This window comes from Pseudophryne corroboree, unplaced genomic scaffold, assembly GCF_028390025.1.
Source record: "Pseudophryne corroboree isolate aPseCor3 unplaced genomic scaffold, aPseCor3.hap2 scaffold_1135, whole genome shotgun sequence".
Lineage (NCBI taxonomy): Eukaryota > Metazoa > Chordata > Amphibia > Anura > Myobatrachidae > Pseudophryne > Pseudophryne corroboree.
Window position 1 is genome coordinate 64,923 of NW_026967761.1, and position 14,253 is coordinate 79,175.

The 14,253-nt window shown below is 39.3% G+C and overlaps 2 non-coding genes across 2 annotated transcripts; both read left to right on the plus strand.

Annotated features, from left to right (window-relative positions):
* Window positions 1-2,006: 2,006 nt before the first annotated feature.
* LOC134990067 (U1 spliceosomal RNA) lies at window positions 2,007-2,170 on the plus strand. Its single transcript, XR_010194990.1, has one exon. It is a non-coding gene; the product is annotated as a U1 spliceosomal RNA (small nuclear RNA).
* Window positions 2,171-2,321: 151 nt separating this feature from the next.
* Window positions 2,322-2,485, plus strand: LOC134990088 (U1 spliceosomal RNA). Its single transcript, XR_010195011.1, has one exon. It is a non-coding gene; the product is annotated as a U1 spliceosomal RNA (small nuclear RNA).
* The last annotated feature ends 11,768 nt before the right edge of the window (window positions 2,486-14,253 follow it).

The following is a 14,253-nucleotide window of genomic DNA, read 5'->3' on the forward strand; positions in this document are numbered from 1 at the left end:
AGAGAAATTCAATATAAAAAGTTTTCTGAATTGTAGATCCATGTATGTTATCTACGTCTTACAGTGTGGTTGTGGAGCACAGTACGTGGGGCGCACCACTCGGGCACTTCACGTTAGGTTCATGGAGCATAAAAGACAGATAGATAAAAAAGTAGGAAACACCTACCTATACCGCCATATTTTGGAATGCAATGGAGGGAAAAGTGATAATCTACAAATCATGGCAATTGAACAAGTGGCGGTAACCAGTAGAGGAGGTGATAGGTATAAAAGGTTATGTAAGAAAGAGGCTTTCTGGATCTTTAGCCTAAAAACCTTGATCCCGCAGGGTCTGAATGATACGGTTGAGTTAAATAAAATCTAAGTTCAAATGTTTAATATTTATAATATAAATATTTGATTTTTATAAATATCATTCTTGACATATAATATATGGGGGGGTGGGATAGGATATGGTTCCTTATGATGCTGGATTAAGGAGATGGAGATAACAGGATTATGTATAACAATACGAAGGGGTGTAATTATGTATTTGAACCACAAGATGGCGTGTGGGGATCTAAATTATAAATTATAAAGTACAAATTATAATCAAAATTAGTCCCCTTTTATTTCCGAGTAATGATACTGTTGAGCAGTATATTTAATATATTTATCACCTGTGCTAATAAAATAGGATGTGTTGACTAGTATTAATATTGTTCTTAAATACGGTCATATTTGTACTGATGTTGTCAAATAAGACATGGATTACTTGTAATCATGATAAATTAATTATGATTAAACTAAGTGACGTAATCTTGTTGAGCAAATTGCATTAGAGTTCAGTATAATTGAATATGAAGTTGTAGATAATTATGTTTTAAAACGAGGCTTGATTCTGATATTGTTAATAAGAACGATGGATGCAACTTCCGGGTGTGATAATGAGGCTTGGATCGTGTGTTTTAACCAGCTAAAATGGCCGCTGGAGTCTATTTAAAGTTTGTAATGAGACTGAGGCTTGGAACGCACGTTTGAGTGCGCATGCGCGAATGGCCGCGGGAATTTCAAATAAGTGGGGCTATATAAAGTGTTCATTGGGATGATGGTCATTCGAACTGAGGAAGCCGCTGAACGCACTGGGAAGGCGGAGAAACGCATTTTCGAAGGACCTACTGGCAGTGACTATCACCTCCTGCTTGTTTTACACGATCACCGGCTTCTGGCTACGACAAAACAGCCAGTCCACCTGCAATTGCGGTTAGCCACCAGCAGAGGGAGCCGGAGCACTGTGGACGGATTCCCGTGGATATTGTCTCCAGATATTCTGCAGTAAATGGACAAGCACCAGCAGAGGGAGTCTTTCCAATTGGGACGGTCCTAAACAGACTGTTCTAAAGAGGTGAATGAAAAACTTATCGCCCATGGTAACTATCCATTCAAAGTGATATATGTGTGCACACATCTTTTTCGGGACATTAATTAATTAAGGACATACTCATGCAAGCAGTGTCCGTAAATGCCGAGCTCATTGGTCTATCATTAATCTATGTGGACATTTTGAAGTCAGCTTATTAAAATCCAAGCCTCAGAGAATAAACGTAATTAAGTATATACATTTGTGTATGTGGAGCATTTACATTAAAGGCATCCACTATACACAATATGCATTTTTATGTATGTCAATTTTGCTGCAGCAATATATGTTAATAAAATATGATTTATATGTTTTAAAATTTAATAGTAATTAGCCATTTTTTAATTATTTATTGATTATCTCCGATAAATGGTGGGGACAGCGCTACTGATTTCCTACAGAGGGTCACACCTGTGTGGGTAGTTTTTGTGTTTTTTTGTTCAATATAGGGATTGCAATTATCCCTGTATCAGGAGCAGCAGTCTCCGCCATTGTCTAAAATCTCCTTGATCCAGCGGGTACTGGCGCCGGAGAGTGTATACTTCTGTCCACACAAGGTTGGTGTGTGGGCGGTTGTGTACACATCCAGTATCATCTATCCCAAATCATACTTATTTTGCATAGGAGATACTATTGTCATGAAGATTGTTCTCCCAGGGTGAGGTTCATTCATTGCATTCTGGGTATGCTGACCCCTGTGATTTCCCCAAATGTGGGAAACTCGACTGCATTATTTGTGGTAGTGGTGGACTGTGTTTGTGCTTTCCTCTGGTCAGCTCTGGTAAAAGTCAGATTTCTTTGTCTCAGATCTTCCTCTAGCCTTGTTCTTCTTTTGAGAGTTCCCTTGTGCTGCCTCAGTTGGATCTCCTTCACTTGAAAGGTAGTGCCCGAGCAGCGACCCTCCCCAGCTCTAGCCCAACTCCTACTAACCTGCCAGGTGAGATACTATGATCATGAAGGTGCTTCTCCCAGGGCAAGGCTCACCCATTGCACTCTGGGTGTGCTGCCCCTTGCGATTTCCCCAAATGTGGGAAACTTGACTGCATAATTTGTGTTTCCCCTGGACGGCTCTCGTATAATTCAGATCTCTTTGTCTCAGGTCTCTCTCCAGCCTAGTATGCTGTCTGTTTCCACTTCTCTTTTCTTGAGCCCATCCCTTCTATAACCTTGTGCACTATCCTGACTTCTCCTCCCGTCTGCTTACTTTGTGCCTTCCAATGCACAATGCAAACTACAGGTAGTGCTGCAGGGCCCACACCCTTTTACTTGCCTTACAGAGCAGCTCTGGAGCTGTTACAGTACCCAGCTGCTGCAAGAAATCAGCTTGAATGCTGGGGCATTGGCCAACATGAGCCCCACACCGAAGGAGGGTGGGGGTGTTTATTGCGAACTAGGGGTCATCCAAGCGTCGCAAAAGGCCGCCATGCCCTGCATATCCCTTTTCTCTTTTCATAAGCAGACGAGGGATGAAGCCAACTTTGACCCACTGCTTGGATGACATCACTTGCTGCCTTTCCAATGAAGCAAGTTTAATTTAGTAATAGGTGAAAAACCATCCCTACAAAGGTGTTAATCAGATACTTGGCTTTGTGGACACTTTTCAGAGAACAAATTTGTTAGCATAAAAATAAAGCCAGAAAATGAAGAGCTGTTTAATCACTCAATTGGATTTTTCTGCAAGCGTATTTCTTTTTCTCTGCAACCCACTGCTAAGTTGTGCTTCCTAGCTGTTCTTTTATAAAATCACTTAATCAAATCTAACTCTGATTACATCAGAGAAGGCCAGGTACCCTACACCATAAGAGGGGGTTTGAAATTTTGACATGTCTACTTAAAGATCACCAAAATCTGATAACAAGGTAAATTACGTCCCTGGGTAGGATTGAACCACCAACCTTTTGGTTAATAACCGAACACGCTAACTGATTGCGCCACAGAGACACATTGCAAAAGCATATACTGACAAAGGCTAATAAGCATTCATCTAGAACGTTTCCTAGAAAAACTTTAAAAAGTCAATAATCTGGAGAGTTTTTGTAAGATGTTTCTTCCATCAACCAATGAAGAAACACATTGGTACTTTCCCATGATGAGTGAGTGCTTCAGGATCTCTTGCACTTACATGTGCAGCAGAGTACTGCAATGGAAGCATGCTGGGCCCATAACCCAGAGGTAGGCAGATTGAAACTATCCTCTGCTATATGCATTTTTTTTTTGTTAATTAAAGTAATCCAAAACTGGGATTGATATTTTTGCTCTTTTATTTTTACTTAAAGTACAATAACTTTTATTATTTTAATTTGTTTTAATAGTATATTGACAGTATTGTTTTCTTTCAAAAATCCACTTAATTTTCTTTACCCTATTATTCAAATGGTAATTGACAAAAACAAACTACATTGTCACCAGAAGAGCAATACAAAATGTACAAGTGATATATTAAAATCATCTTTCCAGCTTGAATTTCAATGATGCATTGGGGCAACGATTTTGTGAGAAACCTCTTCACCCTTAAATAAAGATTTTCTTAATTCCTTACCTGTGTGCTAATTAGATATCACCTTGTTTTCACATTAAACAGACTTCCACATGAGAAAGCAGCAAGGATGCAGTGGCGTTAATGTTTCCTGGTGTCAACCTGTATTATTTCAGTAGATATTGAAATGAGGATGCATCTTGCTGCCTTTCCAATGAAGCATGTTTAATTTAGTAATAGGTGAAAAACCATCCCTACAAAGGTGTTAATCAGATACTTGGCTTTGTGGACTCTTTTCAGAGAACAAATTTGTTAGCATAAAAATAAAGCCAGAAAATGAAGAGCTGTTTAATCACTCAATTGGATTTTTCTGCCAGCATATTTCTTTTTCTCTGCAACCCACTGCTAAATTGTGCTTCCTAGCTGTTTTTTTTATAAAATCACTTAATCAAATCTAACTGATTACATCAGAGTAGGCCAGGTACCCTACACCATAAGAGAGGGTTTGAAATTTTGACTTGTCTACTTAAATATCACCAAAATCTGATCACAAGGTCAATTACGTCCCTGGGTGGGATTGAACCACCAACTTTTTGGTTAATAGCCGTACACACTAACTGATTGCGCTACAGCGACACTTTGTGAAAGTACATACTGACAAAGGCTAATAAGCATTCATCTAGAACGTTTCCTAGAAAAACTTTAAATAGTCAATAATCTGGAGAGTTTTTGTAAGATGTTTCTTCCATCAACCAATGAAGAAACACATTGGTACTTTCCCATGATGAGTGAGTGCTTCAGGATCTCTTGCACTTACATGTGCAGCAGAGTACTGTAATGGAAGCATGCTGGGTCCATAACCCAGAGGTAGGCAGATTGAAATTATCCTCTGCTATATGCATTTTTTTTTTGTTAATTAAAGTAATCCAAAACTGGGATTGATATTTTTGCTCTTTTTATTTTACTTAAAGTACAATAACTTTTACCTTTTTAATTTGTTTTAATAGTATATAGACAGTATTGTTTTCTTTCAAAAATCCACTTAATTTTCTTTACCCGATTATTAAAATGGTAATTGACAAAAACAAACTACATTGTCACCAGAAGAGCAATACAAAATGTACAAGTGATATATTAAAATCATCTTTCCAGCTTGAATTTCAATGATGCATTGGGGCAACGATTTTGTGAGAAACATCTTACCCTTAAATAAAGATTTTCTTAATTCCTTACCTGTGTGCTAATTAGATATCACCTTGTTTTCACATTAAACAGACTTCCACATGAGAAAGCAGCAAGGATGCAGTGGCGTTAATGTTTCCTGGTGTCAACCTGTATTATTTCAGTAGATATTGAAATGAGGATGCATCTTGCTGCCTTTCCAATGAAGCAAGTTTAATTTAGTAATAGGTGAAAAACCATCCCTACAAAGATGTTAATCCGATACTTGGCTTTGTGGACACTTTTCAGAGAATAAATTAGTTAGCATAAAAATAAAGCCAGAAAATGAAGAGCTGTTTAATCACTCAATTGGATTTTTCTGCCAGCATATTTCATTTTCTCTGCAAACCACTGCTAAATTGTGCTTCCTAGCTGTTTTTTGATAAAATCACTTAATCAAATCTAACTCTGATTACATCAGAGTAGGCCAGGTACCCTACACCATAAGAGGGGGTTTGAAATTTTGACTTGTCTACTTAAAGATCACCAAAATCTGATGACAAGGTCAATAACATCCCTGGGTGGGATTGAACCACCAACCCTTTGGTTAATAACCAAACACACTAACCGATTGCACCACAGAGACACTTTGCAAAAGTACATACTGACAAAGGCTAATAAGCATTCATCTAGAACGTTTCCTAGAAAACTTTAAAAAGTCAATAATCTGGAGAGTTTTTGTAAGATGTTTCTTCCATCAACCAATGAAGAAACACATTGGTACTTTCCCATGATGAGTGAGTGCTTCAGAATCTCTTGCACTTACATGTGCAGCAGAGTACTGCAATGGAAGCATGCTGGGCCCCTTAACCCAGAGGTAGGCAGATTGAAACTATCCTCTGCTATATGCATTTTTTTTTTTGTTAATTAAAGTAATCCAAAACTGGGATTGATATTTTTGCTCTTTTATTTTTACTTAAAGTACAATAACTTTTACCATTTTAATTTGTTTTAATAGTATATTGACAGTATTGTTTTCTTTCAAAAATCCACTTAATTTTCTTTACCCTATTATTAAAATGGTAATTGACAAAAACAAACTACATTGTCACCAGAAGAGCAATACAAAATGTACAAGTGATATATTAAAAACATCTTTCCAGCTTGAATTTCAATGATGCATTGGGGCAACGATTTTGTGAGAAACATCTTCACCCTTAAATAAAGATTTTCTTAATTCCTTACCTGTGTGCTAATTAGATATCACCTTGTTTTCACATTAAACAGACTTCCACATGAGAAAGCAGCAAGGATGCAGTGGCGTTAATGTTTCCTGGTGTCAACCTGTATTATTTCCGTAGATATTGAAATGAGGATGCATCTTGCTGCCTTTCCAATAAAGCAAGTTTAATTTAGCAATAGGTGAAAAACCATCCCTACAAAGATGTTAATCAGATACTTGGCTTTGTGGACACTTTTCAGAGAACAAATTTGTTAGCATAAAAATAAAGCCAGAAAATGAAGAGCTGTTTAATCACTCAATTGGATTTTTTTGCCAGCATATTTCTTTTTCTCTGCAAACCGCTGCTAAATTGTGCTTCCTAGCTGTTTTTATAAAATCACTGAATCAAATCTAACTCTGATTACATCAGAGAAGGCCAGGTACCCTACACCATAACAGGGGTTTTTGAAATTTTGACTTGTCTACTTAAAGATCACCAAAATCTGATAACAAGGTCAATTACATCCCTGGGTGGGATTGAACCACCAACCTTTTGGTTAATAGCCGTACACACTAACTGATTGCGCCACAGCGACACTTTGCAAAAGTACATACTGACAAAGGCTAATAAGCATTCATCTAGAACGTTTCCTAGAAAAACTTTAAATAGTCAATAATCTGGAGAGTTTTTGTAAGATGTTTCTTCCATCAACCAATGAAGAAACACATTGGTACTTTCCCATGATGAGTGAGTACTTCAGGATCTCTTGCAATTACATGTGCAGCAGAGTACTGTAATGGAAGCATGCTGGGTCCATAGCCCAGAGGTAGGCAGATTGAAACTATCCTCTGCTATATGCGTTTTTTTTTGTTAATTAAAGTAATCCAAAACTGGGATTGATATTTTTGCTCTTTTATTTTTACTTAAAGTACAATAACTTTTACCATTTTCATTTGTTTTAATAGTATATTGACAGTATTGTTTTCTTTCAAAAATCCACTTAATTTTCTTTACCCGATTATTAAAATGGTAATTGACAAAAACAAACTACATTGTCACCAGAAGAGCAATACAAAATGTACAAGTGATATATTAAAATCATCTTTCCAGCTTGAATTTCAATGATGCATTGGGGCAACGATTTTGTGAGTAACATCTTCACCCTTAAATAAAGATTTTCTTAATTCCTTACCTGTGTGCTAATTAGATATCACCTTGTTTTCACATTAAACAGACTTCCACATGAGAAAGCAGCAAGGATGCAGTGGCGTTAATGTTTCCTGGTGTCAACCTGTATTATTTCAGTAGATATTCAAATGAGGATGCATCTTGCTGCCTTTCCAATGAAGCAAGTTTAATTTAGTAATAGGTGAAATACCATCCCTACAAAGGTGTTAATCAGAAACTTGGCTTTGTGGACACTTTTCAGAGAACAAATTTGTTAGCATAAAAATAAAGCCAGAAAATGAAGAGCTGTTTAATCACTCAATTGGATTTTTTTGCCAGCATATTTCTTTTTCTCAGCAACCCACTGCTAAATTGTGCTTCCTAGCTGTTTTTATAAATTCACTGAATCAAATCTAACTCTGATTACATCAGAGAAGGCCAGGTACCCTACACCATAAGAGGGGGTTTGCAATTTTGACTTGTCTACTTAAATATCACCAAAATCTGATCACAAGGTCAATCACGTCCCTGGGTGGGATTGAACCACCAACCTTTTGATTAATAGCTGAACACACTAACCGATTGCGCCACAGATACACTTTGCAAAAAGTAAATACTGACAAAGACTAATAAGCATTCATCTAGAACGTTTCCTAGAAAAACTTTAAAAAGTCAATAATCTGGAGAGTTTTTGTAAGATGTTTCTTCCAGCAACCAATGAAGAAACACATTGGTACTTTCGCATGATGAGTGAGTGCTTCAGGATCTCTTGCACTTACATGTGCAGCAGAGTACTGTAATGGAAGCATGCTGGGTCCATAACCCAGAGGTAGGCAGATTGAAACTATCCTTTGCTATATGCATTTTTTTTTGTTCATTAAAGTAATCCAAAACTGGGATTGATATTTTAGCTTTTATTTTTACTTAAAGTACAATAACTTTTACCATTTTAATTTGTTTTAATAGTATATTGACAGTATTGTTTTCTTTCAAAAATCCACTTAATTTTCTTTACCCTATTATTAAAATGGTAATTGACAAAAACAAACTACATTGTCACCAGAAGAGCAATACAAAATGTACAAGTGATATATTAAAATCATCTTTCCAGCTTGAATTTCAATGATGCATTGGGGCAACGATTTTGTGAGAAACATCTTCACCCTTAAATAAAGATTTTCTTAATTCCTTACCTGTGTGCTAATTAGATATCACCTTGTTTTCACATTAAACAGACTTCCACATGAGAAAGCAGCAAGGATGCAGTGGCGTTAATGTTTCCTGGTGTCAACCTGTATTATTTCAGTAGATATTGAAATGAGGATGCATCTTGCTGCCTTTCCAATGAAGCAAGTTTAATTTAGTAATAGGTGAAAAACCATCCCTACAAAGATGTTAATCAGATATTTGGCTTTGTGGACACTTTTCAGAGAACAAATTTGTTAGCATAAAAGTAAAGCCAGAAAATGAAGAGCTGTTTAATCACTCAATTGGATTTTTTTGCCAGCATATTTCTTTTTCTCTGCAAACCACTGCTAAATTGTGCTTCCTAGCTGTTTTTATAAAATCACTGAATCAAATCTAACTCTGATTACATCAGAGAAGGCCAGGTACCCTACACCATAAGAGGGGTTTTTGAAATTTTGACATGTCTACTTAAAGATCACCAAAATCTGATAACAAGGTCAATTACGTCCCTGGGTGGGATTGAACCACCAACCTTTTGGTTAATAGCCTTACACACTAACTGATTGCGCCACAGCGACACTTTGCAAAAGTACATACTGACAAAGGCTGATAAGCATTCATCTAGAACGTTTCCAAGAAAAACTTTAAATAGTCAATAATCTGGAGAGTTTTTGTAAGATGTTTCTTCCATCAACCAATGAAGAAACACATTGGTACTTTCCCATGATGAGTGAGTGCTTCAGGATCTCTTGCAATTACATGTGCAGCAGAGTACTGTAATGGAAGCATGCTGGGTCCATAGCCCAGAGGTAGGCAGATTGAAACTATCCTCTGCTATATGCATTTTTTTTTGTTAATTAAAGTAATCCAAAACTGGGATTGATATTTTTGCTCTTTTATTTTTACTTAAAGTACAATAACTTTTACCATTTTAATTTGTTTTAATAGTATATTGACAGTATTGTTTTCTTTCAAAAATCCACTTAATTTTCTTTACCCGATTATTAAAATGGTAATTGACAAAAATAAACTGATGAGGATACTACTGCAGTCTTTGTTTCGTCTGTACCCGCTGAAAGAGCAGCAAAAGGTGGAGATCTTGATGGGACAGTTGAAAGGGCTTGCACTTAGAGAGGTTACTTCCTGGCCTACTGAAGAGAAGAAGACTGTGGACCAGATCCTCAACAGGCTTGCTACCACATTTGACACAAGGACAGTGTCAGAACTTAAAATGCACTTCTTTGCTCGAAAGCAACAACCAGGAGAGTCACTACGGGGCTATGCCCTCAGCTTGCAGGAAGCACTCAGAGATGTTCAGCAAGCAGACCCTGAGCAAGTGCATGACAAAGAGAAAATGTTATTGGACCAGTTCACTGAAGGTGCAAGGGGCGAATTTGTAAAACTCAGCTGCGACTATTGAGATTGCAGAAGCCTGGAAGCACATTCCTGGATTTTAAAGAGGCTGCGATTAAAGTTCTAGGCTCCAGTCTTACTTCAGGGGCTGTTCCACAAGAGTCTATTCCAGAGATGCCACGGTATCAAGAGAATTCTGATGCCCAGGAGTCAAGTTTTAAAGGAGCTACTTACCCACCTACAGTAAAAGGAGTGACAGTGCCATGTTCAAAGACATGCATATTTGACTCTTCTAGTGAGTTACGAAGTCTGCTGGCTGAACTGACACGTGGTGTGACAGAGATGCGCAGAGACCTGCAGATTCTGAAGAGACAGCAGGCACTGCTCCATGAAGAAATGGAATGGTGCCAGGAGAGGAGACCACTGAACAGTTCCCAATGGGACCTACATAGAAGCAGGGAGACACTTTTTTCCAGCCACTTTGCCTCCCAAAGGCGACCCATTTTTCAAAGCTGTGAAGGAAGCGGACAAATTAAGAGAGAATTTGAGCAGCCAGATCATTTAAACTCCAAATTCATGTGGTTAACCCGTTATGTTAGCCAATGCCCGGTGGTTCAAGTTTGCATCAATGGAGTCTCAATGCCCGCTCTCTTAGACACTGGATCACAAGTGACCACAATACAAGCAACACAGTTTGAGCAGCATTGGACTGAGGAACAGATGTTTCCGTCAACTTCCACATTGATAAACCCGATTGCAAGCAATGGGCACTGCATCCCTTGCAAAGGATACTGGGAAGCTGAAATTCAAATCGGACGAACAGTGCTACCACAGCAAGGCTTCATCATCACCACTGCCCAAGATGATGGATTGCCTCCAGTGATAGTGGGCATGAATGTGTTGCGGAACTGCTGTGAGGAGCTCGTAGCAGCACTCCAAGGAGAGTTTCAAACTGACAAGCTCCAGGAGAAACAAGGCCTTCAACCTGGGATAGCCAAACAAAAGGGAAGAATGATAACAGAATTATCTGTAAGAGAGGAACATGAAAAAAATAAGGCTAGCCAAATAATGATAGAAATGCCCATCTCCAGTGTCCAGATTATCCGAAAGAATGCTTCAATGTTAGGCATGAATAATATAGCATCCAGTTCTAGAAACTGTGAGCAACCTATTCAAGGAACCAGTTTTGACCACCTGCAAGATAAAAGTCAGATGATAAGACACCTCAAAGCCTTACTGAAGATTGGGAAATACCTGACCAAGCGACAAAGGCAAGAATCCTCGCCAGAACTCCTGAAGTTGTTGAGACAGCGAGAAAGGCTGTTTGAAGAGAAAGGACAGTTGGTTCGATGTAGTGTGGATCCTAATACTCATTATAGGATCAGTCAACTTGTAATTCCAAGACAAAGTGCTTGTTATGTGCTTGAAGAATATCACGACAAGTCAGGTCACCCTGGGTGCAAAAGGATGGAAACAAGCATCTGGAAAAAGTTCTTTTGGGTTGAAATGAGGGAAGACATCAAGAGATGGTGCCGAAACTGTCCAACCTGTTCTGTAAGAAGAACCTTGCTGCCTCTTTCTCTCCAGAATCCATTGTCCCAAACCAGCTGTGATACTGAATCCCAAGATGGAATGGAAGAGGCTCATAAAATGTATTTACAGCAGACTAAGGTGGTTTGTCACCGACAAGGAGGCAAGAAGACTAGGGCTTGCAAAACAGAAAACCACCATAGTCAGCTGCAGTTTTGTACAGCATGTCCCAAAGACAGTTTAGAAAGAGTTCAATACTCATCCATGGCAGGGGGGTTGAGGTTTCCTAGACAAACTTTTCAAGACCATATACTGTCCAGATTTCAACCGATTGCTCCAGGAGCATGTGTTAATGTACTATAGCACAAAAGGAATTATACCTATCAGATACTGATGTTAAAAATGTTGATAAATGTTAATGTTTCAGACATAATCTGTGTTCACTAATGAATGTGACTGGATATAGTGAGAAGTTTATATAGGGATAAAACCAAAATGCGTGAGGACACGCATGTTTTGGGGGGGGCACGTGTGATATCCCATAACAACAAGGACATTTTTGACAACAGTGTAGTTGCCTGTGCCATTTTAAATAAAGTTTATTTAAAAGAAAATTGAACAGCAGTTTGAGAAGTCAGTTGGAGCCATGGTGAGGAAAGAGCTGGCGACGCCATTACGCAGAGATGAGCAGCTGAGAGAGGGGAGACAAATAAGCTGAAAATTGCATGAGAGAGTAAGCAGTAGTGCAAAATACAGCAGTGGAAGTGCAGCAATTAACAAGTAAGAACGCCATGACACTCTCAGCCAAGAGAGTGCACAGCAAGTGTCAGAGACAGGAGAGTATAAAGCCTTTATACCAATGCTGACTGGCCTACATCTGAGGGGAAACTGCCTCAGAAACATCTATTGACTGGGTGAGATAAATCCATATTTATACTGAAACCTACTCCACTGCAAAGGACATTATCCTATATTTACTATACCTATGCAGCGATTTACATGGGAAGCAGCTCCAGTTTGTTTTAAACAATCATCTTTACTACACAGAGCTACAATATTTTGTTCACAGCTAAAGGAGACAATAGCTGCATATAACTATGTAACAACATAACCGGGCCCCAACGTGCACATAGAGACTCCCTGCAGTGACACCAATGTTATCTGGGACTTAAATATTGTCTGCATAAGTTGATTTCTATTACTAAGCAACATAGTATTAATCTCAGATTTAGTTATATTACCATTTGTGTAATGACTTAAAGTGTATATGGTGTCTGTGTTTAAGTTGCTTGAATCAAATCTTTCCCTTCCCTACTGTAATCAGTTCCTTTTCTGAGTTATGTGGTAAACCATTTATTCTTTCATACAAAGCCCTGCCTGCCTTTCTTTGTGTCTGGGGAAACCTTGCCTCTCTGCCAGGAATAGAGAAGAGCTGCTGCTGAAGGAGGAATAGTCCATCAAGGTATCCCTGACCTGTTCCACATAGTTTACACACTTGTTATACCGGGGTGTTACATTGTGTGTGACTGACCTTAGGAAGAAACCGGAGCCTCCGCTGCAGTGACCCAGCAACCAGGGCACGGGAGTATACAGTGCCGCTGGGAGTGATGAAGCTGCAGTAAAGATGTCTATTAGACCTAGCCTGCTGCAGCCCTTGTAGATTCTCATAAAAAAAGTTCTTCTTTTCTTGTCAAAATTAATAGCTAAGAATAGGCTGCTTGAGGCAGGCCCCTGTTAAGTGGCCTGCTACTGAAGGCAACAACTACAAACTGAGCTCCCTGTTCATGGAAGCGGGGTTATAGAGGAGAATGCGCTGAGCATCTTGGGAACAGTCAAAAGCTTTGAGCCGGTTGGTGCCTCAGATCAAGATCCTACTCTACACCCCAATGTGAATCCTTGTGGAGTCCAGTGTACCCCACAGAAGAAATTAATGTGTCACACCCATTGGCAGCAACCTTAGAATAGCTGCTGATGGGCACAATTGAGAAAGGAAGGGGGGAGGGACATTTGAATCCAGCACATAGATGCAATTCAAATATGTAATTTGAACCTTCCTATTTTAAAATATAATGGATGAACCTCACCCTGTGAGAACAATCTTCATGATATAGAGATCTCATATGCAAAATAAGTATGAGTTGGGATAGGGCTGGGGAGGGTGGCTGCTCGGGCAGCCCCTCCCCCGTCAAGTTAAGGAGATTCAACTGAGGAAGCACAAGGGAACTCTCGTCTGGGGACAACAACTGCAGGGAGACCACATCTTTTCAGATGAACATGGGAGGGCGGAAGGCTGCCTAATACTGAAGCACCATCAAATATCAAACCATATGCAATAACTAGTACAAGCATTCCTGGGGGAAGGTCTGCAGGAGACGAATTTGCATACGGTGATGTCATCCAAGCAGTGGGCCAAAGTTGGCTGGAACCCTCATCTGCATATGAAAAGAGAAAAGGGTTATGCAGGGCATGGCGGCATTTTGCGGCGCTTGGATGACCCCTAGTTCGCATTAAACACCTCCACCCTCCTTCGGTGTGGGGCTCATGTTGACTATGCCCCAGCCCCTGAAGCATTCAAGCTGATTTCTTGCAGCAGCTGGGCACTGTAACAGCTCCAGAGCTGCTCTGTAAGGCAAATAAAAGGGTGTGGGCCCTGCAGCACTACCTGTAGTTCGCATTGTGCGTTGGAAGGCACAAAGTAAGCAGACGGGAGAAGTCAGGATAGTGCGCAAGGGCATAGAAGGGAGCGGCTCAAGAAT